The 23,345-nt window shown below is 40.7% G+C and overlaps 1 protein-coding gene across 4 annotated transcripts in view; it reads left to right on the top strand.

The window, feature by feature from the left end:
- Nucleotides 1–23,345, top strand: part of EPC2 (enhancer of polycomb 2) — a 250,165-nt gene that overhangs the window by 29,712 nt on the left and 197,108 nt on the right. The window contains exons 3-4 of one of the 4 annotated variants that reach the window (XM_081580544.1): nt 16,370–16,835; nt 23,051–23,158. The exons of the other annotated variants lie outside the window; for them this stretch is intronic. The gene's annotated coding sequence lies outside the window, so the exon portion shown is untranslated. The remainder of the gene's footprint in view (nt 1–16,369; nt 16,836–23,050; nt 23,159–23,345) is intronic. 4 annotated transcript variants of the gene reach the window in all.

Raw genomic sequence — 23,345 nt, 5'->3', positions numbered from 1 at the left:
AAGTTGTCCTTCAGTAGGTAAATGAACAAACTGTTCAGCCAGACAATGAAATATTATTCAGCACTAAAAGGAAATGAGCTATCAAGCCATGAGTAGACATGAAGGAAGCAAATGTATATTACTTAGTAAAGGAAGCCTAACTGGAAAGGCTACATAGTGCATGACTCCAACTATACTGACATTCTGGAAAAGACAAAACTATAGAGACAGTAAAAAGATCAGTGGCTACCAAGGTATAGCTGGGAGAGAGAAATGTATAGGCAGAGGACAGAGGATTTTTCAGGCAGGGAATCTATCCTATATGACACTCCAGTGGTGAATACATGTCATTACACTTTTGTCCAATCCACACAATGTGCAACACCAAGAGTGAACCCTAACATAAATGGTGGCTTGCATTGTATCAGTGTAGGTTCATCTACTGTAACAAATGTACCACTTGATGTGGGCTGTCAGTAGTGAAGGAGATTATGCAAGTATGGAGACAGGTTGTATGTGGGAACTTTCTACACATTCTGTTCAATTTTTCTGTGAACCTAAAATTGAGCTAAGAAAAGAGGGGGAAAAAAGTCAGTTGGATGAATGAGTGATGGATTTATGTGATGGGGATGCTATGAGGGCAGTGCATCTAGAGACTTAAGAAAAGTGAAAGACTCTGTGATGGGCCTGTCTCCTCCAGTCTTTGCTTGCAAAGGATCAACTCAGAAAAAATAAAAAATGATTATAGCCACATATTTTTCTAATCATTCAAAATGAAAATACTTCCTTTTGACTCTGATAAATAAAAAGCTTATTTTTATAACCTAGGTGATCTACTTTATTGAAAAGAAAAATGTCATTGGTACTAACTTTACTTGGTAAGTTTAGTTACCTGATCATGGGCTTCCCAGGTGGTGCAGTGGTAAAGAATCTGCCTGCAATGCAGGAGACATAGCTTCAATCCCTGGGTCAGAAAGATCCCCTGAGGAGGAAGTGGCAACCCACTCCAGTATTCTTGCCTGGGAAAACCCATGGACAGAGGAGCCTGGTGGGCTACAGTCCATAGGGTTGCAAAGAATCAGACACAGTGGACTGAGTGACTGAACACGCATGCACATCTGATCATGTTTAGAAAGTAACAACATGAAGCCAGGTATCTAATTTTTCATTCTGAAGTCAGGGTATTGACTCCTGAAGCTCAGTAGATCACTGTCAGCTCAGTTGGCCTATCCTTGTGCTAGCTGTCCTTGCATTTTCACACAACTTGGGGAGGCCAAATCCCAGGTGCTAGGTGGTAATGTGGTTAAAGTAGTATTTTATGAAGATTAGTACGTCAGCTGTGGCAAGAATGGATTCCACTAGGGGAGAAACAGAGCCAGAGAAACCTATTGCCTGATGTTACCACGGCAGATGGGAGGTGTCAACTGAAAAAAAAAATGCATAACCTAAAAGTTAAGAATTTTTTTTTTTTTTTAATTTTGGTTGTGCTGGGTCTTCATTGCAGTGCATGGGCTTAGTTGCCCCAAGGCATATGGGATCTTAGTTTCCCATCTAGGGACTGAACCTGCGTCGTCCCCTGCATTGGAAGGCGGATTCTTTTTTTTTTTAATTTACTTATTTTAATTGGAGGGGCTAATTACTTTACAATATTGTGGTTGTTTTTGCCCTACATTGACATGAATCAGTCATGGGTGTACTTGTGCCCCTCCCCATACTGAACCCCCCCACCTCACCCCTCTGGGTTGCCCCAGAGCACCAGCTTTGAGTGCCCTGCTTCATACATTGAACTTGCATTGATTATCTGTTTTACATATGGTAATATAACATTTAAATGCTATTCTCTCAAATCATCCCACCCTCGGGAAGGCGGATTCTTAAGCACTGGACCACCAGGGAAGTCCCCAAAGTTAAAAGTTATGTTTTATTTGGCAGATAAAACTGAGGACTTACTGTTTGCAGATGACATGATCCTCTACATAGAAAACCCTAAAGACTCTACTAGAAAATTACTAGAGTTGATCAATGAATATAGTAAAGTTGCAGGATATAAAATTAACACACAGAAATCCCTTGCATTCCTATACTCTAATATTGAGAAAACAGAAAGAGAAATTAAGGAAACAATACCATTCACCATTGCATCAAAAAGAATAAAATACTTAGGAATATATCTACCTAAAGAAACAAAAGACTTATATATAGAAAACTATAAAACACTGCTGAAAGAAATCAAAGAGGACACAAACAGATGGAGAAATATACCGTGTTCATGGATTGGAAGAATTAATATAGTGAAAATGAGTATACTACCCAAAGCAATCTATAGATTCAATGCAATCCCTATCAAGCTACCAATGGTATTTTTCACAGAACTAGAACAAATCATCTCACAATTTGTATGGAAATATAAGAAACCTCGAATAGCCAAAGCAATCTTGAGGAAGAAGAATGGAACTGGAGGAATCAACCTACCTGACTTCAGGCTCTACTACAAAGCCACAGTCATCAAGACAGTATGGTACTGGCACAAAGATAGAAATATAGATCAATGGAACAAAATAGAAAGCCCAGAGATAAACCCATGCACCTATGGACACCTTATCTTCGACAAAAGAGGCAAGAATATACAATGGAGAAAAGACAATCTCTTTAACAAGTGGTGCTGGGAAAACTGGTCAACCACTTGTAAAAGAATGAAACTAGAACACTTCCTAACACCGTACACAAAAATAAACTCAAAATGGATTAAAGATCTAAACGTAAGACCAGAAACAATAAAACTCCTAGAGGAAAACATAGGCAAAACACTCTCCGACATAAATCACAGCAGGATCCTCCATGACCCACCTCCCAGAATATTGGAAATAAAAGCAAAAATAAACAAATGGGACCTAATTAAAATTAAAAGCTTTTGCACAACAAAGGAAACTATAAACAAGGTGAAAAGACAGCCTTCAGAATGGGAGAAAATAATAGCAAATGAAGCAACAGACAAACAATTAATCTCAAAAATATACAAGCAACTTCTGCAGCTGAATTCCCGAAAAATAAACGACCCAATCAAAAAATGGGCCAAAGAACTAAACAGACATTTCTCCAAAGAAGACATACAGATGGCTAACAAACACATGAAAAGATGCTCAACATCACTCATTATTAGAGAAATGCAAATCAAAACCTCAATGAGGTATCATTTCACACCAGTCAGAATGGCTGCTATCCAAAAGTCTACAAGCAATAAATGCTGGAGAGGGTGTGGAGAAAAGGGAACCCTCTTACACTGTTGGTGGGAATGCAAACTAGTACAGCCACTATGGAGAACAGTGTGGAGATTCCTTAAAAAACTGGGAATAGAACTGCCATATGACCCAGCAATCCCACTGCTGGGCATATACACCGAGGAAACCAGAATTGAAAGAGACGCGTGTACCCCAATGTTCATCGCAGCACTGTTTACAATAGCCAGGACATGGAAGCAACCTAGATGTCCATCAGCAGACGAATGGATAAGGAAGCTGTGGTACATATACACAATGGAATATTACTCAGCCATTAAAAAAATACATTTGAATCGGTTCTACTGAGATGGATGAAACTGGAGCCCATTATACAGAGTGAAGTAAGCCAGAAAGAAAAACAACAATACAGTATACTAATGCATATATATGGAATTTGAAAGAAGGTAACGATAACCCTATATGCGAGACAGAATAAGAGACACAGATGCATGGAACAATTTTATGGACTCTGAGGGAGAAGGTGAGGGTGGGACGGAAAAAAAAAAACAAAAAAAACTGAGGACTTAAGCCCAAGAAGCAGCATCTCAGATCACTCTGAGAGACTGCTCCAAGAGGCAAGGGAAGAACTAGGTTATATAGGAGTTTTTGCAATGAAGACCAGGTAGTCAGAACATTGAAAGGTTACTGTTAATTAAAGAAAACCAGACATCTCAAGTTTAAAAGTTTAGCACTTTTCTGTGTATGTAAGATACACATGACTGGGTTCATTGAAATCATTCATTTGATAAGTTCCTCAGCTATCTGAAGCCAGTATCTTGTGCTTTCTCATCCTGAATCTCCTCAGGGTTAACTTGTAATGTGATGGCTTGACGCAACACCCTTTGTTTGCTGATATGGCAGACAAAAATTTTTCACTGTGAAAGTTGCTCAGTCATGTCTGACTCTTTGTGAGCCCATGGACTGTACAATCCGTGGAATTCTCCAGGCCAGAATACTGGGGTGGGTAGCTGCAGAGGTAATGAGGACCCAAACTCTGGTGAGAGCCATGGGATTATAGAAGGGAGTGTGAGGTGGCAAGAGTACATGAAAAGTTAAGGCAATCAAGGAGGAGCAGAAGTTGGGTGCTGGGTGGTGTTGTCACATGGCCTTGTCTCTTGGGAAATATACAGAAGGCCTGAAATTGTGTGCTACCCTGACAATTGGTTTTGGGCTTTCCTCATGGCTCAGCTGGTAAAGAATCTGCCTGCAATGCAAGAGACCTGGTTTCGATCCCTGGGTTGGGAAGATACCCTGGAGAAGGGAACAGTTACCCACTCCAGTATTCTGGACTGGAGAATTCCATGGACTATTCCATGGGATCACAAAGAGTCAGACATGACTGTAATCTTGCTCATTACATTATAAGTAATATTGACAACTGGTAAAATCCAAAGTGCCTCAAATGGTCTAACAGCAAGCCTCTATCCCCACTTGGCTTCCACAGATGAGATCCTCTAGCCAAACAACCCTCCTCATCAAAGGGACCAGGCACTGTTCCTGCTTATCCCTAGAGGTGGATTCCAGTTTCCCAACCAGCCCACAGAATCTTTCAAACAAGCCAATCATGTCCTTCCATGGGAAGCAGGGATCACTCCCACCCTCCTTTTTTTTTTTTAATTTATTTTTAATTGGAAGATAATTGCTTTACAATGTTGTGTTGGTTTCTGCCACACGACATTGTGAATCAGCTCAAGTATACCAATACCGCCTCCCTCTTGAGCTTCCCTCACAATGCCCCCCATCCCACCCCTCAGGGTCATCACAGAGCACCAGCTGAGCTCCTTGCACCACCCCCCACCTCTTGATACTAAAAACCTGCCTCCCACAGCCCCTGGTTGTTCACTCTGTTCCCAAGTGCACCGCTTCTGTGACTTCACATGGCATGAGTGTCTTCCCTCCCTGGGCTGTGAGCATGTTTGAGCATACGGGGCTGTGAGTATATGTGAATGTATATGACCAGTGCTGGGTATCCTTTGTTCAGCCATTCCCTAGCCCTAGGGCAGGAATCTCTCCCTCACCAGTGAGGTGAATCACCTCTTGGTGACTCAAAGAGGATGCAGCACAGTGAAGGTGAGGCAGAGTTCAGTTCCACACATAGAGACAGAAAATTTCAAAGCCAGATAAACCTGTCTTACCCTCCAAATAAGGAAACAGATCTAGACGCCAGGGTTCTTGACTGTCTGTGCCTTTTCCACATCTCAGTAAGGATCTGAAAGGCAAGGGTAGGGAAGCTATATGAAGGTAAACATCATTGAATAATTGTATGAAGAAGTATAGAGGTTCTGAAGGGTGTTCTCTTCTTCCAGAGTGGATTTACTTTTGCTTCTGGAAAACAGTTAGAATAGGGCTATTTGCCTTAATCCAGACTTGGATTACCCTGATCTGAGTTGGAATTCAATCTTGCTGTTGACAGAGCTGTTTCTGGTTCTTTGTTACATCTTGATGCAGCCCTTCAGGGATCACAACTGTGAGCCCAAGGCCCCTTCTCCTTGGGGAACCCCCAGTTCCAGTTTTCATTTTCTAAACCATGTGAGACTTTGCTCAGCTTCCTCTGTCTCTTAGTCATCCCTTTCTTTTTTCCTCAGAGCCCTAGAAGCATTTGTTTGGGGTTCCCACCGCACCCCCCACCCCCTGCCCCCAGCTTTACTGAGATACAGTCGATTAGCAATCACTTTCTGATTGTATCCTCAGCCTCTCAGCCCCAGTTCTCCTGTGAATCAGCAACTTCCTGGAGAGGAGAAATAGCCCCAACCTTCGTCTCACCTGGGTGCATTTCCTTTCTCTCTAGGACCCTGACCCTAATTTCTGCTGCTGTGTATCTCTCTCTCCCTCTTTTAAAATGGAATTCATTTTTAATTTTTATTTTTTGGCTGTGCCTCAGGACATGTGGCGGAGAAGGCAATGGCACCCCACTCCAGTACTCTTGCCTGGAAAATCCCATGGATGGAGGAGCCTGGTAGGCTACAGTCCATGGGGTCGCTAAGAGTCGGACACGACTGAGCGACTTCACTTTCACCTTTCCCTTTCATGCACTGGAGAAGAAAATGGCAACCCACTCCAGTATTCTTGCCTGGAGAATCCTAGGGACGGCGGAGCCTGGTGAGCTGCCGTCCATGGGGTCACACAGAGTCGGACACGACTGAAGCGACTTAGCAGCAGCAGCAGCAGCAGGACATGTGGAATCTTAGTTCCCCAACCAGGGATCTAACCTGGTCCCCTGCATTGGAAGTGAAACAGGAGGAAGGAGGGCAGAGCGCAACCTTCGATAGAATGACCCAGCCCTAGGACACAACATAAACTGATTAGATCAAATGGGTCCAAGATGGCGGACAAATCAACTTCAACTAGACCTTGATCCTCAGTATATGCTCATTGTAACACATCAGCAAGCTGAATGACACACCCAGAGGCACTGGGCAGTTCCAAGGCTAACCATCAAAGACTAAAAAGTGAGCGGCAGCCCATTCCTGGAAATCTCCGCCCCCTTCCTCAAAATGGTTGGAATAAGCCTCCCACTCATTAGCCTATGAAATTACCCAGCCCATAAAAAAAGCTAACCACACCACATTTTGAGGCCATACTCACCCTCTGCAACAGCCCACACTCTGTGGAGTGTGTTTCTCTCTGAATAAATCTACTTCTTACCTATCACTTAGTCTCTCACTGAATTCTTTCTGTGATGAAACATCAAGAACCTGAGTTTTATTAGGTCCTGAAACCAGGTCTGTGATCTCAGTTGGAAGACGATGGGTTTTGGCTGGGTTTGAGTCCCAGCCTCATGAGTTCGAGTCCCAGCACATGAGTTCATATCCCAATCTGAGGAAAATGGTTTCAGACACATGGTGTCTTAACCACTGGACCACCAGGGAAGTCCCACTATGGTAATTCTCTGATGACTTCAAACAGATCATTGTTTAAAAATCCAGCTCTTCTAGTTGTGTTCAGTGGAAAGTTGTGTGTTAGTTGCTCAGTCATGTCTGACTCTTTGTGACCCCATGGACTGTAGCCTGCCAGGCTTCTCTGTCCATGGAATTCTCCAGCCAAGAATACTGGAATGGATTGCCATTCCCTTCTCCAGGAGATCTTACCGACCCAGGGATCAAACCCAGGTCTCCGCCATTGCAGGCCGATTCTTTACCATCTGAACCACCAGGGAATCCACCCAATGGAAAATTGGCCCATCGTAAATTGACTGTTATAGCTAGAGTGAAAATCCAGTTAACAAAGCATTCACTGAACGTCTAGTATTTGCTCAGCATTGTGGAGCTTCAGTGCATAAAAGAGAAATAACAGACTTGTTCTCTGCCCTTCATTCATGTGGAGAGACAACACATGTAGTGACTGTGTGGTACAAAAAGAGTACACTATTAGGAGAAAAGGGAGGCACTAGAGTGAGCTATAATAATTCAAGGAACTCTCCTTTGTTCCTCAATTCCTACACCAGAACAGCACCAAAGTCTCTCTGTTGATCGGTAAATGTATGTGCAAAAATCTGCTTTTAGAAAGAGACTAAGTCTGGATTGGGGAGCCTGTGGCCAGAGCATGCCTGGTCTCAACATTGCTTTGCCCAATCCGTTGCCTCATAGTATGTGGTGCCCTGTGGGCAAGTTCCATGCAGAGAGATGTTTCAGCATTATGTAGCTGCTTTCTTTTTCTCTTTGAGTGTTTCTCATTTTCCTTTCCTACCTTTGAATCAAAACTAAATTGAAATCCTTCTATTGAAATGGGCAGGAGAATTTGCCTACAAATGACCTGTCATTGTCATTCTGCATCATCTCACTTAATATTCACCCTTGAGGCAGGAATTATTTTCCCTTCTGACAAGTTTAAAAGGTAAACACTGAGGTTCAAAAAGGTTAAGTCACAGCATTGGTAAGAGGTAAATGTTTACCTTCTCCACCAAACCCAGGTTATGCCCTTTGCCAAAAGTCTTCTCAAACAAAAGGTGCTTTTCTTTTGTCTTTTCTTAATCTCTCAATTCCCCCTAGTAATCACCTTTCTAGAAACTCTAATGCCCAGATATATTGGGAGATGATTTTCAATAAGCTTTCCTGGTCTCTATATGAACTCAGTTAGCTTACAAGTTTCCCTGAGGCAAAAGTACCTTTTATTTTGGTTGATGTCAGAGAGTCAGAAGAACACAAATGTTGTAAATAGTTTAGTTGAGAACAAACTGCTGGCTTTTCCATTGAGAAAAAAAAAAAACAGAGCCACCTACAGCACCGCTTAAGTTTGCAGCTTTATTCCCTTAGGCCTGAGAGACAGCTAAGGGTTATGTTCTGTCCTATAACAAGCAGGTCTAGAAACATCATGGGCAGGTTGGAAAAATGAACCAAAACTTCAAGCAGAATTCTGTAGATGCTTATGTGAACTCTTCCATTGACTATCCGTTTCATTCAACTCCTTTCACCCCCTCACCTCCATGTGGGGTTTTTGGCTCATCCCACTGACCCCTTTACTCACAGATAAGCCTGTTGCTGATCTCTGGGCTGAGAGGGACAAAGGGTTCACGGCAGGAAGCCTCAGCACATCTGCTGTTTGAGAAAGACACCTCGATAAGCTGCTTCCTTGGCTTTCTGCAAAGCAGCAGGTAGTGACTAGCCAAAATAACTTCTGAGGAGGGTCAGAGGAAAATGTCAGATGTGGTTATAGCTTGGGAGAAGGGGTGGAGCGTGGGGAGGGATGAGGAGAGATAAGAACAAGGACGTGCAGAGTAGGGAGAGTTTTTGTTCTCCCATGGAAAGAGTGGGCAGGCCCTTTGAAACCTAGCCACTATTTTCACTCTTCAGTAATGACTCTTACCTTTGAAATGATACCAAGTGAATCCAGTGTCGTGTAGGCAAAAGGCTGAATGAAACCGAGAGTTTCTGCCCACTGTCTAGTCAAGTCTACTGCTGAGGAAGCCAGACAGAGCCCAGTTCAGCCACACACAGCTCAGAAAAAGTAATCCCCTGTTAATTCAACCCTATTAAGGCTTGAATTGTGTCCCCACAAAATTTGAAGTCCTAACCACTCCCAATACCTTACATTAGTGACAGGGCTTTTACAGGGGTAATCAAGTTAAAAGGAGCTCATTAAAGTGGGCTCTAATCCGATATGACTGATGTCCTTATAAAAAGGGGGAATTTGGAGACAGACACACAGGGAGGATGCCATGTGAGGATAAAGGCAGAGATTGGGGTGGTGCTTCTACAAGCCAAGGAACACCAACGATTGCCAATGAAAGGCCAGAAACTGGGAAAAGGCATGAGACAGATTCGTCTTCACAGCCATTAGAAGGAACTGATCTTGCTGACATCTTGATCTCCAACTTCTAGCCTCCAGATTTGTGAAACAGTAAATTTCTGTTGTTTAAGCCACCTAATTTGTGATATTTTGTTACAGCAACTCTAGCAAACTATCCCATCTGGTGTCCTTCTCAAATACATTTCCCTAGATGATTGCAATCATTTCCTATCAATAAAGAAGCTGAGAAACTGAAGGAATGTGAAAGGATAAAAAGATCAAACTATGGACAATGTAGTCAATCTTTTGTAAACAAAATCCCAGGAATGATTTGAGTCAGGAAAATAAAGACAGAATGACACCTCATCTAATTTTACTCATCAGTGGGGGGTGGGAGGGAAAGAGTTGGTTTGATAAAAGGATGTTTGAAAGTTTTGAAGATGCTAGAATGATAAGAGGCAATTACAAAATTACAAGAGGAAAATGTAAAGAAATATGGCAGAAGTTGATAAATAGGCAATTTGCAGGTGAAGTGGGATGAACTATAATAACAATGAAAGAATGAGATCTTTGGGTCTGTGTATTTTTATATGTTGTATAATACACATGTGGATTTATATCTTATCTCCTGATTCTAGAAATGAGGTGTTTTTAAAAATGTAATCAAGAACACAAAGTGAAGGTTTGAATAAGAGCATTAGTGAAAGATAGACCCAGAGAGGAGGCAAGAGCTGTAAAAAAAAGTTGCTTAATTTGTTCATAGATCCTTCTTCTACAATTATGCCATCACGCAGAAGTGAACCCTCCTGGCAATGTCCTTGTTTCCACGTGGTATTGTGGAATAGATCTGTGTGTAGTCAGAGCTCCTAGAATTAAGAGACTTCCTGCTGCCTTTGTGTGTATTCTAGTGTATCTGTCAGAGAAACAGGGGATGATGCTTCTATTAGAGTTAACATCTTCCCAAGTGAGACTTGGGAACTCTTAACTGCATTGCAATGGGTGCAGCATGTGACCTCCTCCTAGAGTATCCTACATAAAAGCCACTGGATACATAGATTAATGTCCTGTAGTGGAGAGTTCTCTATTATACTGGTATTTGGGGAAGGGACTGACATCTACCAAAGAGGCTGACACTATCAGAACATGTCTTTTATTATAGGCTTCATGGAAACAATTTGACTCCCAACTTCCACCTTTCTGTAATAAAATGTTATAATGTAGAGGATGCTCCTATGATAAGAACATAATGTGATACATTTTGTATAGTATGAACCAAGACAACAAGATATGCTACCTAGATTCTAGCATCACAGATTGTTCAAAGGAACTCTTTCATAGAAGGTAACATTTGAATTCAGCTTGTAGACACATGTAAACATGCATAATATCCCTGGATCTCATGACTCTCATTCAATGCCTGAGAATTCAGTTCCACCATAGTCAGCCATATCAAAAAGGGAAGAATTTGTAAAAGGGCAAAAGTTTGACTCCAAGTAAGCAAATAAAGGATTATCACAGCAGAATTCAGTCATTGGCTGCCAATGTTCTTGGAATTCTTTGTTCTCTTATGGTGCCAATGTTGTGTCTCATCCCACCCCACTCCACCCCCATGGAAGGCACTCCCTGCCTGCTCTCCCTTCTTGATCACAACGTGACCCTGGCAAGGAGGAGCCTCAGATGAAGGAGGGGAGGGTCCAAGGACCTCTACAGCTGGCCCAGGGATGGGCTCAGGGCTCTGTGGTTCAACTATGGCAAAGAACTCATGCTAGTCATTTCCTGCTGGGTAGTAAAGTTCCACAGAGCCAGAAACAGTGGAACTAGCAGCTTCTCTGTCTCCTTTTTCTAAGGAAGTGATATGGCAGTATGTCACCCCATCATCATTCATTAATTTAAGATTTTTTTTTCATTTAAATAAACATATATTTGACTGAGATGGGCCAGGCAGTATAATATGACTTCAAGAAGCTTCCCAATCATCATCACTAAGATCTTCAACACAAGTTTATCAATTATACACTGTGATGGGTACTGAAAATGAAAGACCTAGCCCATGTTCTCAAGAATCATAAAGGAAGATGTTCTATTATGTACACTGAAATCTCAATAAATTTACCACTCTTACATATGAGTGATATTAAAATAATACTATAATGCACATGTTTCAAAGCAGTGATTCTCAACTTTGGCCCATGGGCAGATCACCTAGGGAGTTTTTTTAAAAAAAACATTCTGATGTCCTCAACCCCACCTCACCAATTGAATCAGAATTTCTTTGAATGAGATCCAGGCATTAGTATATCTTTTGAATGTCTCCAGGTGATTCTACTGTACAACCATTACCAAGAACCATTATGTTAGAATTTCTGCCTGAAACAAGAGTCTGAAGCAATACCTGGTACATGGTAGGTCACCTGTGATATCTTTTATTGTAGTTTTTTGTCCATCTTTATTTGTCACCAAGCTCCCAGGAGGCTGTCTGGGTACCAAATAGGAGCAGAGTAATTTGCCATTCCTTCCCTCTCTTCCTCCTTGCTAGAAATACCTGGAGAGAATTAAATCACATTAATATTTAGGATTTGAAATGTGCTCATCAAAATGTTCTCACTGAGGAACCTTTAAACTCAAATAAATGACTCATTACTCATATTCACATGGATATATTAAAGTCCATTATTATGTATAATTATAAGATAATATTCTGATAGCAACATCTCATTACTCCCCACAGCTAATGTTGAGAGGCAAGTTGGAAAATTTTTAAATATATTGATAAAATAAGGCACAAAAAGAAAATGGTAGCTGTATTGGAGCCTGTATATTTTGAATTCAGAATGGAATAAGGAATATGCAAAAATAAAACATTTTTTCTCTTATACCTAAAGATTGGAGTGTAGCTCACTTCAAAAGACAGAATATCCATGGTTATGTGCAGCCACTGGCTGTTTGTTTGTTTTCTAGTTGGCTTATTTCATTTGGTCTTTTTAATAACCAATTTCTACTTAGTCACTGGAAATTTTAAAAAAATGCTTTTGATTTTATTCAGTTGATAGTATGGTAGAAAATATTATATCAAACAGATTTTGGAAAGAATCCAGAGTTTCAAGAGGGACTGAGAAGAGAAGGAAACTTTCTAGGCTATTGCCCATGAGGGGAAATGATTTCCTTCATTCATTCATTAAATACGTATTGAGTATTGACTGACTGAATGCATAAGGGAAGGAATAGGGGCCCTTGGATCAGTAAAGGAGACCTCTGGGTTAATGCTTTCCAGGGAAAATGTCTTCTCATAGAATTGCCCATGCCTTCTCCACAAAAAAGATGACACTTTTTTTTCGTGTGAATAAATTCACCAATAAATATTTTCATTTATGTGGATCTTTATCACAGCATGTTCAAGCAAAGCCTTGCAATTTTACAGTGGAGGACAGATGTGTTTCTAGGCCAGTGGGTGCAGGGGGAGTGACATGGTCAGAAGAAGAAAGGAAATGGGTATTATTTTAATCTGATTCTTAGATTCAGTCAGCTGTTGGACCACAAATTATGGCTCGGGGTTTTGATTTTAGTTTAAATTGATTTTTTCCCCCCTAAATAAAATACATCTTTGCTTCCTAAGTCTTCTGTTTAATGTGGCAACCCTCAAAGACAGTGGAGGGGAAACAGATGAATCTAATGTATTTAATCGATCAGGGACCTCTGGTCTGCTTGCTACCTGGCCTGGGATATGTCCTTCAAGGACCATTTTTATTTAGTCATTTATAGTTAAGTACAGTTCCTTTCTAGTCCTAAAATAAAATGGCACACCATACCTACACATATCCTTTTTTTTTTTTTTAACTTTTTGATTTTTGTCTTGGGAATAGCTGATTAACAATGTTGTGATAATTTCAGATGAACAGTGAAGGGACTCAGCCGTACATATACGTGTATCCATTCTTCCCTAAATTCCCTTCCTGCCTTATAACATTGAGCAGAATTTCCTGTGCTATACAGTAGGGAAGGACCATTTTTAGATAAGCAATAACTAAGGTAGGCTCCAGTGGTTAAAGCAGTACTTCACACACTTAACATGTGTTTGAATCACCTGGGACCAGGAAAAATGCAGCTTCAGTTCAGCAGGGCTGCAGTGAGGACCTGAGAACCTGCATTTCTAACAAGCTCCTCAGTCTTGTCGCTGTCCACCAAATATAGTAATACTTTGAATTGCAAGGCTTAGGGGACCTCTGGCTGGTTATAATAAAAGGGAAGAGTTTGAGTAATTTCTAAAATCTTTTCTCTACTAAGAAGCTTTCCCAGACTGATCAAAGCAAGTCTGTCCTCTTATTTCCCAAATAAAATCTACGATGTTTGGGACAATATTTAAGACAAAGGTTATATCTGAAATCACTCATGTGTGTTTCCAAGTATTAAGAGATCTGGTGCTTTTTATCAACATAAAACTAATCTTTAAGGTCAGGTGACTCCAACACAACTATATGTACATAAAAGCTATATAAATAGTCAATTGGATCTATTTTTGTGTTTAAAAATATGTATGATTATATAGTTTCTTCTATTACACCTGGGATCAGCTAGTTCAGAGTTGTCCAAGGATTGCACAGCTACCACTGGCAAACAAGGGTGATGATTTTTTGTGGAATATGAGCAACCTTTTACAATTTTTTAAATAGTTGTGTATATATTTTAATATGTTTTAGAGAAAGCTATAACTAGCATGTCTTGCCCAGGATTTCATGGATATTATTACTAGAAGAAAGCAAATCCCAGTTTGATTTCTGGGTCAGGAAGATCCCTTGGAGAAGGGATAGGCTACCCACTCCAGTGTCCTTGGGCTTCCCTAGTGGCTCAGCTGGTAAAGTATCTGCATGCAATGCGAGAGACCTGGGTTCAATCCCTGGATTGGGAAGATCCCTTGGAGAAGGGAAAGGCTACCCACTCCAGTATTCTGGCTTGGAGAATTCCGTGGACTGTATAGTCCATGAAATTCAGTCCATGACTGAACCACTTTCACTACATTTACTTAAATCTTATTTTTTTTACTTATTTGTTATTTTTCGCGATGCTGGATCTTTGTTGCTGTACGCAGGCTTTCTCTCGCTGTGGTGAGCAGAGGCTACTCCTCGTCTCAGTGCTTGGGTTTCTCATTACAGTGGCTTTTCTTGTGGAATTTAGGCTCTAGGGTGTCGGCCTTCAGTAATTGCAGCTTATAGGCTCTAGATCACAGGCTCAGTAGTTGTGACTCCTGGGCTCTAGAGCCCAGGCTCAATAATTGTGATGCATGGTTTTAGTTGCCACACGGCATGTGGGATCTTCTAGGACCAGGGATCAAACCTGCGTCGCTTGTATTGGCTGGCAGATCCTTTGCCACTGAGCCACCAGGGAAGCCCTACATTTACTTAAATCTTTAAAGTGAGGTACTGTAAAGACAAATATAATATGAATATCATTTCTGTAGCATATTGTTAGTTGTTTAGTCACTAAGTCATGTCTGACTCTTTGGAACCCCATGGACTGGAGCCCACCAGTCTCCTCTGTCCCTGGGATTTCCCAAGCAAGAATATTGGAGTGGGTTGCCATTTCCTTCTCCAAGGGATCTTCCCAACCCAGGGTTCGAACCTGCATCTCCTGCATTGACAGGCAGATTCTTTACCATTGAGCCACCAGGGAAGCCCTCACTGTAGCATATGCATATAACAAAAATTGTGAGAGTTGTATGCACATGACTGAGTTTTGGGAAATAGTATTAACACATCACAATTGATGAGACTTGAGCTCAGACATATCATCATATTTCAAAGAATTTAAGATACTATGGATCATAGGCCATGTCCTAATTTCAAAGGGATAAAATGTAAAAAAATTAATGAGTAAATGAAATATGAAAGTGGCTTACTCAAACATCTATGATTGAGAGTGTTTTAAAGGTCATTTTCTTCTCTGAGAGCATTTCTGCCTAAATAATCACTAAGTGATGACCCAAAGAAATAAAATTTTCATGGTGGAATGTCAGGTCTTACCTATGGCAGATAGATATGTGAAATGGATTCAGGCAAGAGCCACTGTGTGGTCCCCTGAAGTAACCCTTATAGAAGATGACCTGCTTCCCCCATCAGTGTCTCTCAGCCGAAGACCAACAGAAGAAACAAATCTGTAGATGTACAAGTTGGATGCATTACTCGTTTCAATGAGGGAAAATGAACATCTCAGGAAGAGATGAGAGAAAGGACCTATGATGTGATTTGGGTTTGTGTCATGTGATTCTGAAGGACTTCCCTTTAACTCAAATGGTGAAGAATCTGCCTGCAATGCAGTAGACCCAGATTTGATCCCTGAATTGAGAAGATCCTCTGGAGAAGGGAATGGCAATCCACTCCAGTATTCTTGCCTGGAGAATCCCATGGTCAGAGGATCCTGGCAAGCTACAGTCTCTGGGATCACAAAGAGTTGGACACAACTGAGCAACTAACTACTACCGCTATGTGATTCTGAGGAGGGTCAAGGAAGTAGGCCTTGCTCTGTATTGGGTTCTATCAGAAATCAAAGGTGATTCTATGATTTGACATCTTAATACCTCTTATCTAGAAGGTGAGGAAATGAAAAAAACCCAATGCTGGGGTTGATAAGGAAGCAGCACCCACTCCTATTAGCCAGGACAGGAGGATATTTGGTCATTTTTATGGTTTGGAAACATTCTTATTAGTGCCTATTCAGACATAAGGACAGAGTGGTCTGGTCTTTGTCTTGATCCATCGTGGTCATAGAATGACCTTGCCCTATGTTCGTGTTCTATAAAACTGTTTATGTTTAACAGGAGAACAAGGCTTAGCTGAGAGTGCCAGACCAACTCCTGGATGCTGTGCTGTTTTTCTTTCTTACATCTTCCTCTGTAGCTCCTTCCTGAACCTCCGTGCTCCATTTTCAGACAAAATGCCAGATACAAATTGTCAGCAAGAGTTTTGTATTATGTTAATTAATTTAAGACCCAGTCTGGACTCTGTGATGGCAAATGCCTTGGTTTAATTCTGAAAGATACTGCTCCACTACTTCGTGTCTTCAGGAGAATGTGATCTTCAGCCATCCGTGACAGTCAATACCGTACTTCAGCAAAGGCAATAATCCATGTGCTCATCAGTTAATCTTTCCCCAGACACCCACCACCTTCAACACACACACTTTTTTTTTGTATGACAAAGAGGAATTGCCCTACAGAGAAGTCTCTGTGATTTCTGTGCTTGGTCAATAGTATTTACTGATGGTGGCAGAAAAAGAAAAGCATCTTGGGAAACAGAACTCTCTCAAGATCTGTGATACTAATGGACACCACCTCCCCAAGCCTAGAGGCACTATTAACTACAGGTAAGTAAAAGGAAACAAGGTAGATTAGTGATTGTCAGGATCCAGAAGTGGGGGGGCGGGTAGGATAGGGGACTCCTTTTGGGAATGATGAGAAAGTTTTGAAATTAGATGGTGTTGATGGGTGAATATACTAAAAACTATTGAACTGTACACTCAAAAGAGTGAATTTTGTGGTATGTGAATTATATCTCAGTTTTTAAAACTTTTTGAAGGAAGTGAAAAGCAAGAGAGGGCAGAGAGGCTTCTCTTACTGGTTATTGTTAGATTTGCTTTTCATTTTATTTTTAAGGATTCATTTTGACTGTGTGTTGCCGCACTCAGGATCTTCAGTCTTCAGTGAGGCATTTGAACTCCTAGTTGCGGCATGTGGGATCCAGTTCCCAAGCCAGGGATCAAACCCATGTCCTCTACATTGCAAGGCTGATTCTTAAGCACTGGACCAGCAGGGAAGTCCCAAATGTTATGGAGTTTTAATGGTCATCAGAAATGTGGTGTTTTGATATTTACTTAGTAACAGATTTACTATTTGTAATCAAAGCTTTCTCCTCTGGATGAAAGTAACAAGTAGAATTGGTAACTGTTGTTGACCCAGTATTTACCACACTAGCAGGGTTGTAAACTTTCTCTTTGGAAATGTTTCAACTGAACTAGGGCTCTTCTGCCCTCTCAACAGTAATTTCTAAAAAGATTTCTCTAAAGGCTGAAATCCAATTAAGAGTGAGAAGGAAAAAAGCGTTAGAAAGCATGTTTCTGCTTTCTGTGCAGGTTTATGGAGTGAACATGAGGGCTCATAGCATTCATTCATTCATTAGCATGGCAGGCCCTGGGGGATGCAAAGACAGAGGGGTCACATAATCTTCTTTGAAGGAACTTCAAATGCAGTTGTACCACTGAATATGCCTTTTATGTCGCCTCTACATGGCTGAGCTTTTTTTTTTTAATGTCTACTTATATTGATTCCACTGGAGAAGGCAATGGGACCCCACTCCGGTACTCTTGCCTGGAAAATCCCATGGACGGAGGAGCCTGGTAGGCTGTAGTCCATGGGGTCGCTAAGAGTCGGACACGACTGAGCGATTTCACTTTCACTTTTCACTTTCATGCATTGGAGAAGGAAATGGCAACCCACTCCAGTGTTCTTGCCTGGAGAATCCCAGGGACGGCAGAGCCTGGTGGGCTGCCGTCTGTGGGGTCGCACAGAGTCGGACACGACTGAAGCGACTTAGCAGCAGCAGCAGCAGCATACTGATTCCACAGCAGTGGAAATTAAGACTCTGGAACTTGGAAACAGAAAAGATAAAGGATACTCTTATTCCTTAGTTAAGTAAAAACTCCTCTCAGTGAGGAACCCCATCTTTTCTAGGGACTTCTTTGAATCCTGGGGCCACTAGGGTAGTATTTATGTCAGTACAAAGGGAATGGGTAGCTGGCAGGGCTGCCCCATCCCAAGCCTTGTTCTTCCATTTTCCTACATTATATTGGGTAGTTTTTTCATGTAGACAAGAGACCCAAAATAGTTACAGGCTTCCAGATAGTCCACCATGAGCACTCTTTTTTAAAAGAAAATCATAAAACTTCTGTATGATAGTGATTTGAGTAGCTGTTGGTTGAGAAAATGCGTTAACAATGGATATGCAATAAGATTTTGAAATGATTTTATATTTTAATAAGCACAGCAGCATCTGTACACATCTGAAACATATAATACTATCAACTCAGTTTATATACAGTTCTTAATTTCTCAACTGTCCAGTTTCCAAAGATTTAAAAGTGAGAATGTGGCAAATTTTTTATACTCTGTGAGTGGGGTATAAAATTGATATCACCTTTTTGGAAAGTAATTGGGCAATATCTATCAAAAATTTAAATGTGCATTCTCCTTGACTCAGCAATTCCACATCTACAAAATTACCCTACACATGTTTATAAAATGAAGAATGACACTTATTGCAATGTTCCTCAAAAGAGTGTGAAATCTGGAAACAGCAAAAATATTTTAATGAGGGACTGGCTAACCAGTCATGTGATAAAATACTTTATAGCCATTGAAAAGAATAACTTCTGTAGCATATTATTAAGTAAAAATTCAAGTTATAAAATAGCATGTATGGGATGATCTCATTGATATTTTATATATATATATATACACACACACACACATACACACATGTATACACATATACATACAGTCTACAACAGGAATAAGCAACATTTTTTAGCCTTACACTGGAATTTCTCAAATTCAAGTAATGTATGGATCCTCTAAAGGAAAATAGTTCTTTGGATATTCTCTATTAACTTAAAATTTTTAATCCTATATTTTACTTAGGTAGATACAATTATTAGAGATCAGTGTACTCTTTATACACTTAGCAGCAACTAGGGGACCCCAGAGAGTTAGAGCATTAGTAAAAATATAAATCCATATTGTAATGTATTTATCCTCTAATTAAAAATATGTATATAAATCCAAAGATAATTTATAAATTATGTGCTAAAAAATTATGTAATAAAAACTCAAACTGATAGATGATCCTGTTATGCTGAAATGAGAGCTCTGATGAAACTACGATTAGAGAGAGGTGTAATCTCAACTAAAAGTCTATATTAAGTCATTTTGCACCTGACTGTGGTAATACTCTTTCTATTTATTTATTATGGCTATGCTGAGTCTTTGTTACTGTGCACAGGCTTTCTCTAGTTGCTGTGCGTGGACTTCTCACTGCAGTGGCTTCTCTTGTTGCTGAGCACAATTTTAGGCATGCGGGCTTCAGTAGTTGTGGTTTGTGGGTTCAGTAGTTGCAGCTTGCAGGCTCTAGAATGCAGGCTTAGTAGTTGTGGTAAGGACTTAGTTGCCCTGAGGCATGTGGAATCTTCCCCAACCAGGAATCAAACCTGTGTCCTCTGCATTGGTAGGCAGATTTTTAACTCCTGGACCACCAGGAAAGTCCAGTAATACTTTTTATATTGCTATTATGCAATGAAATATGAAAAACTTCATGTCTGTGTTTGAAATTCAAGATTGTCAGACCACATTTAACTAAATCTGTGAACAAATACAATATTGTAAAGTTAAAAAATAGAAAATAAACTAATTTAACTAAATCTATGGATTGATTTTTAATAATATGACATGATAACTCTAACTGGTTTTACTCCCTTAAAAGTAAATTAGCCTCTAATTAAAATAAATAAATTAATTTAAAAAATAAAAAAAATTTAAAAAGTAAGATTACTATTGCAATGTTTTAAAGCATCAAATATTGTGGGGAACAGGAAAATATCTGAACCTGCTCTATTTTTTGCAGATATTGAAAAGAAATGCAGTTTCAACACAGTGTTCACAGTCAAAGCTTAGAAAGAAAATATTAATGAGTCATTCATATCATTTACAAAATCACCATAATTTAAGTTTTCTTATCATTGTTTCTATTTTATCTGCGAATGAATTGTTCAAACAACCACCAGTACAATGTCCTGTGGCTTTCAGATAGCCCCAATTCACCATCCACATATTAAGTCTGCTTCTGGCCTTTTCTCATTATTCCTCATTCAGTTCAGTTCAGTTCAGTCGCTCAGTCGTGTCCGACTCTCTGCGACCCCATGAATTGCAGCATGCCAGGCCTCTCTGTCCATCACCAACTCCCGGAGTCTACCCAAAACCATGTTCATCGAGTCGGTGATGCCATCCAACCATCTCATCCTTTGTCGTCCCCTTCTCCTCCTGCCCCCAATCCTACCCAGCATTAGGGTCTTTTCCAATGAGTCAACCCTTCGCATGAGGTGGCCAAAGTATTGGAGCTTCAGCTTCAACATCAGACCTTCCAATGAACACCCAGGATTGATCTCTTTTAGGATGGATTGATTGGATCTCCTTGCAGTCCAAGGGACTCTCAAGAGTCTTCTCCAACACCACAGTTCAAAAGCATCAATTCTGCGGCGCTCAGCTTTCTTCACCGTCCAACTCTCACATCCATACATGACCACTGGAAAAACCATAGCCTTGACTAGACGGACTTTTGTTGGCAAAGTAATGTCTCTGCTTTTAAACATGCTATCTAGGTTGGCCATAACCTTCCTTCCAAGGAGTAAGCGTCTTTTAATTTCATGGCTGCAGTCACCATCAGCAGTGATTCTGGAGCCCAAAAAAGTAAAGTCTGACACTGTTTCCACTGTTTCCCCATCTATTTCCCATGGAGTGATAGGACCAGATGCCATGATCTTAGTTTTCTGAACGTTGAGCTTTAAGCCAACTTTTTCACTCTCCTCCTTCACCTTCATCAAGAGGCTCTTTAGCTCTTCTTCACTTTCTGCCATAAGGGTGGTGTCATCCGCATATCTGAGGTTATTGATATTTCTCCTGGCAATCTTGATTCCAGCTTGTGTTTCTTCCAGCCCAGCGTTTCTCATGATGTACTCTGCATATAAGTTAAATAAGTAGGGTGACAATATACAGCCTTGACAGACTCCTTTTCCTATTTGGAACCAGTCTGTTGTTCCATGTCCAGTTCTAACTGTTGCTTCCTGACCTGCATACAGGTTTCTCAAGAGACAGGTCAGATGGTCTGGTATTCCCATCTCTTTCAGAATTTTCCACAGTTTATTGTGATCCACACAGTCAAAGGCTTTGGCATAGTCAATGAAGCAGAAATAGATGTTTTTCTGGAACTCTCTTGCTTTTTCGATGATCCAGTGGATATTGGCAATTTGATCTCTGGTTCCTCTGCCTTTTCTAAAACCAGCTTGAACATCTGGAAGTTCACGATTCACGTATTGCTGAAGCCTGGCTTGGAGAATTTTGAACATTACTTTACTAGCGTGTGAGATGAGTGCAATTGTGCGGTAGTTTGAGCATTCTTTGGCATTGCCTTTCTTTGGGATTGGAATGAAAACTGACCTTTTCCAGTCCTGTGGCCACTGCTGAGTTTTCCAAATTTGCTGGCATATCGAGTGCAGCACTTTCACAGCATCACCTTTGAGGATTTGAAATAGCTCAACTGGCTCATTATTCCTCATTAATTCAAGTAGTATATTGCTTATTTTAATTATGTTAATTTTCGGGATGTCAACTTGAATTCTCACCTTATTAAATACCTTTTTAAACTTGTCTTTATATATGAAAATGCCACTCTAGTGCAAATTAAAAAATAATTCAACTTAAAGTTGACAGTTACCATGTTGACATTGGGACCTGACAACCGTATGGCAGTTAGGCCTGCTTTCCAACTTACGAACTGTTAAAAATGAAAAAAAGTCAGTCATATTTATGGCACAAGAAGTAGGATTTTTAGTGAGTTTTACTTTTCCTTGTCCTTTCATGTGTAATTGGAATGCTTTTCAATGATCATGATTATTGACACAACCTTAAATGTAAACAGTAAAACTGGTTTCATTGTGGGAAAAAAGAAAATACGCTGTCACTTTGTCACTTGACTCCTGAAGTTATAAACACAGATGAAAACCAAGGTGATAATACTGAAGTGAAGTGAAAGTCGCTCAGTCATGTCCAACTCTTTGTAACCCCATGGTATAGTCCATGGAATTCTCCAGGCCAGACTACTGGAGTGGGTAGCCTATCCCTTCTCCAGGGGATCTTCCTGACCCAGGAATCGAACCAGGGTCTCCTGCATTGCAGGCGGATTCTTTACCACCTGAGCTCCCAGGGAAGCCCTGGTAAACCTGAGGTCTAGCTTTAAGTTGAATGCAGTCATCTTCTAGAACCTGGATGATGGTATTTTTCATATTTAAGTATCAAGAAAGCTGTGCAAATGAACAGATAAATTACAAATTGTTGTGGTTGTTGTTTAGTAGCTAAGTCTTGTCTAAGTCTTTTGTGACCACATGGACTGTAGCCCACCAGGCTCCTCTGTCCATGGGATTCTCCAGGCAAAAACACTGGAGAGTTGCCATTTCCTTCTCCAAGGGATCTTCCCAACTCAGGGATCGAACTCATGTCTTCTGCATTGGCAGGCAGATTATTCACCACTGAGCCACCAAGGAAGACCTACAGTTACAAATAATTTTGTATAAAGAACCCACAGGCTTCAGACAATAGGTCTGTAACCTCTAGGCATCCTTAAACCTGGCTGAAGAAACTCTTTCTATCCTTCTGTGTTGTTTAAAATTTTTATAATGAGTGAGATAAAAGTGGTGCCATCTTATAGTTACTTAACCTTCTCACCACCCCACCCTATGCTCCCCATCTCCTTTTTCAGATTTTCCCTCCCACTGTGTGTCTACTGGACGTGCTCTTTCTCACTGACAGCCAGTGATGGAGAGCGATCACAACAGAAAAGAAGAGCAGACCAAGAATTTGGTGCCAGGTCAGAAGCCCAGTACAGCAGAGTGCAGGCTGGGATTGAGGGTTTTTCAAAGCTTTAAAGCCTAAAATCACAGGTAGTGGCTCCACATTAGTAAAGCAGATTCTCAGAGTGCCCCTGACTGGCTGCCTTGGAGGGACTCTGCTTCACGCTGGGCAGCCACCTGAGATGACAGATCTAACTCTTCTAC

Source organism: Giraffa tippelskirchi, chromosome 3 (assembly GCF_054371585.1).
Source record: "Giraffa tippelskirchi isolate mGirTip1 chromosome 3, T2T-mGirTip1v1.2.pri, whole genome shotgun sequence".
Taxonomy (NCBI): domain Eukaryota; kingdom Metazoa; phylum Chordata; class Mammalia; order Artiodactyla; family Giraffidae; genus Giraffa; species Giraffa tippelskirchi.
Note: the sequence above shows the minus strand (reverse complement) of the source record. Positions and strands in the feature narration are given on the sequence as shown.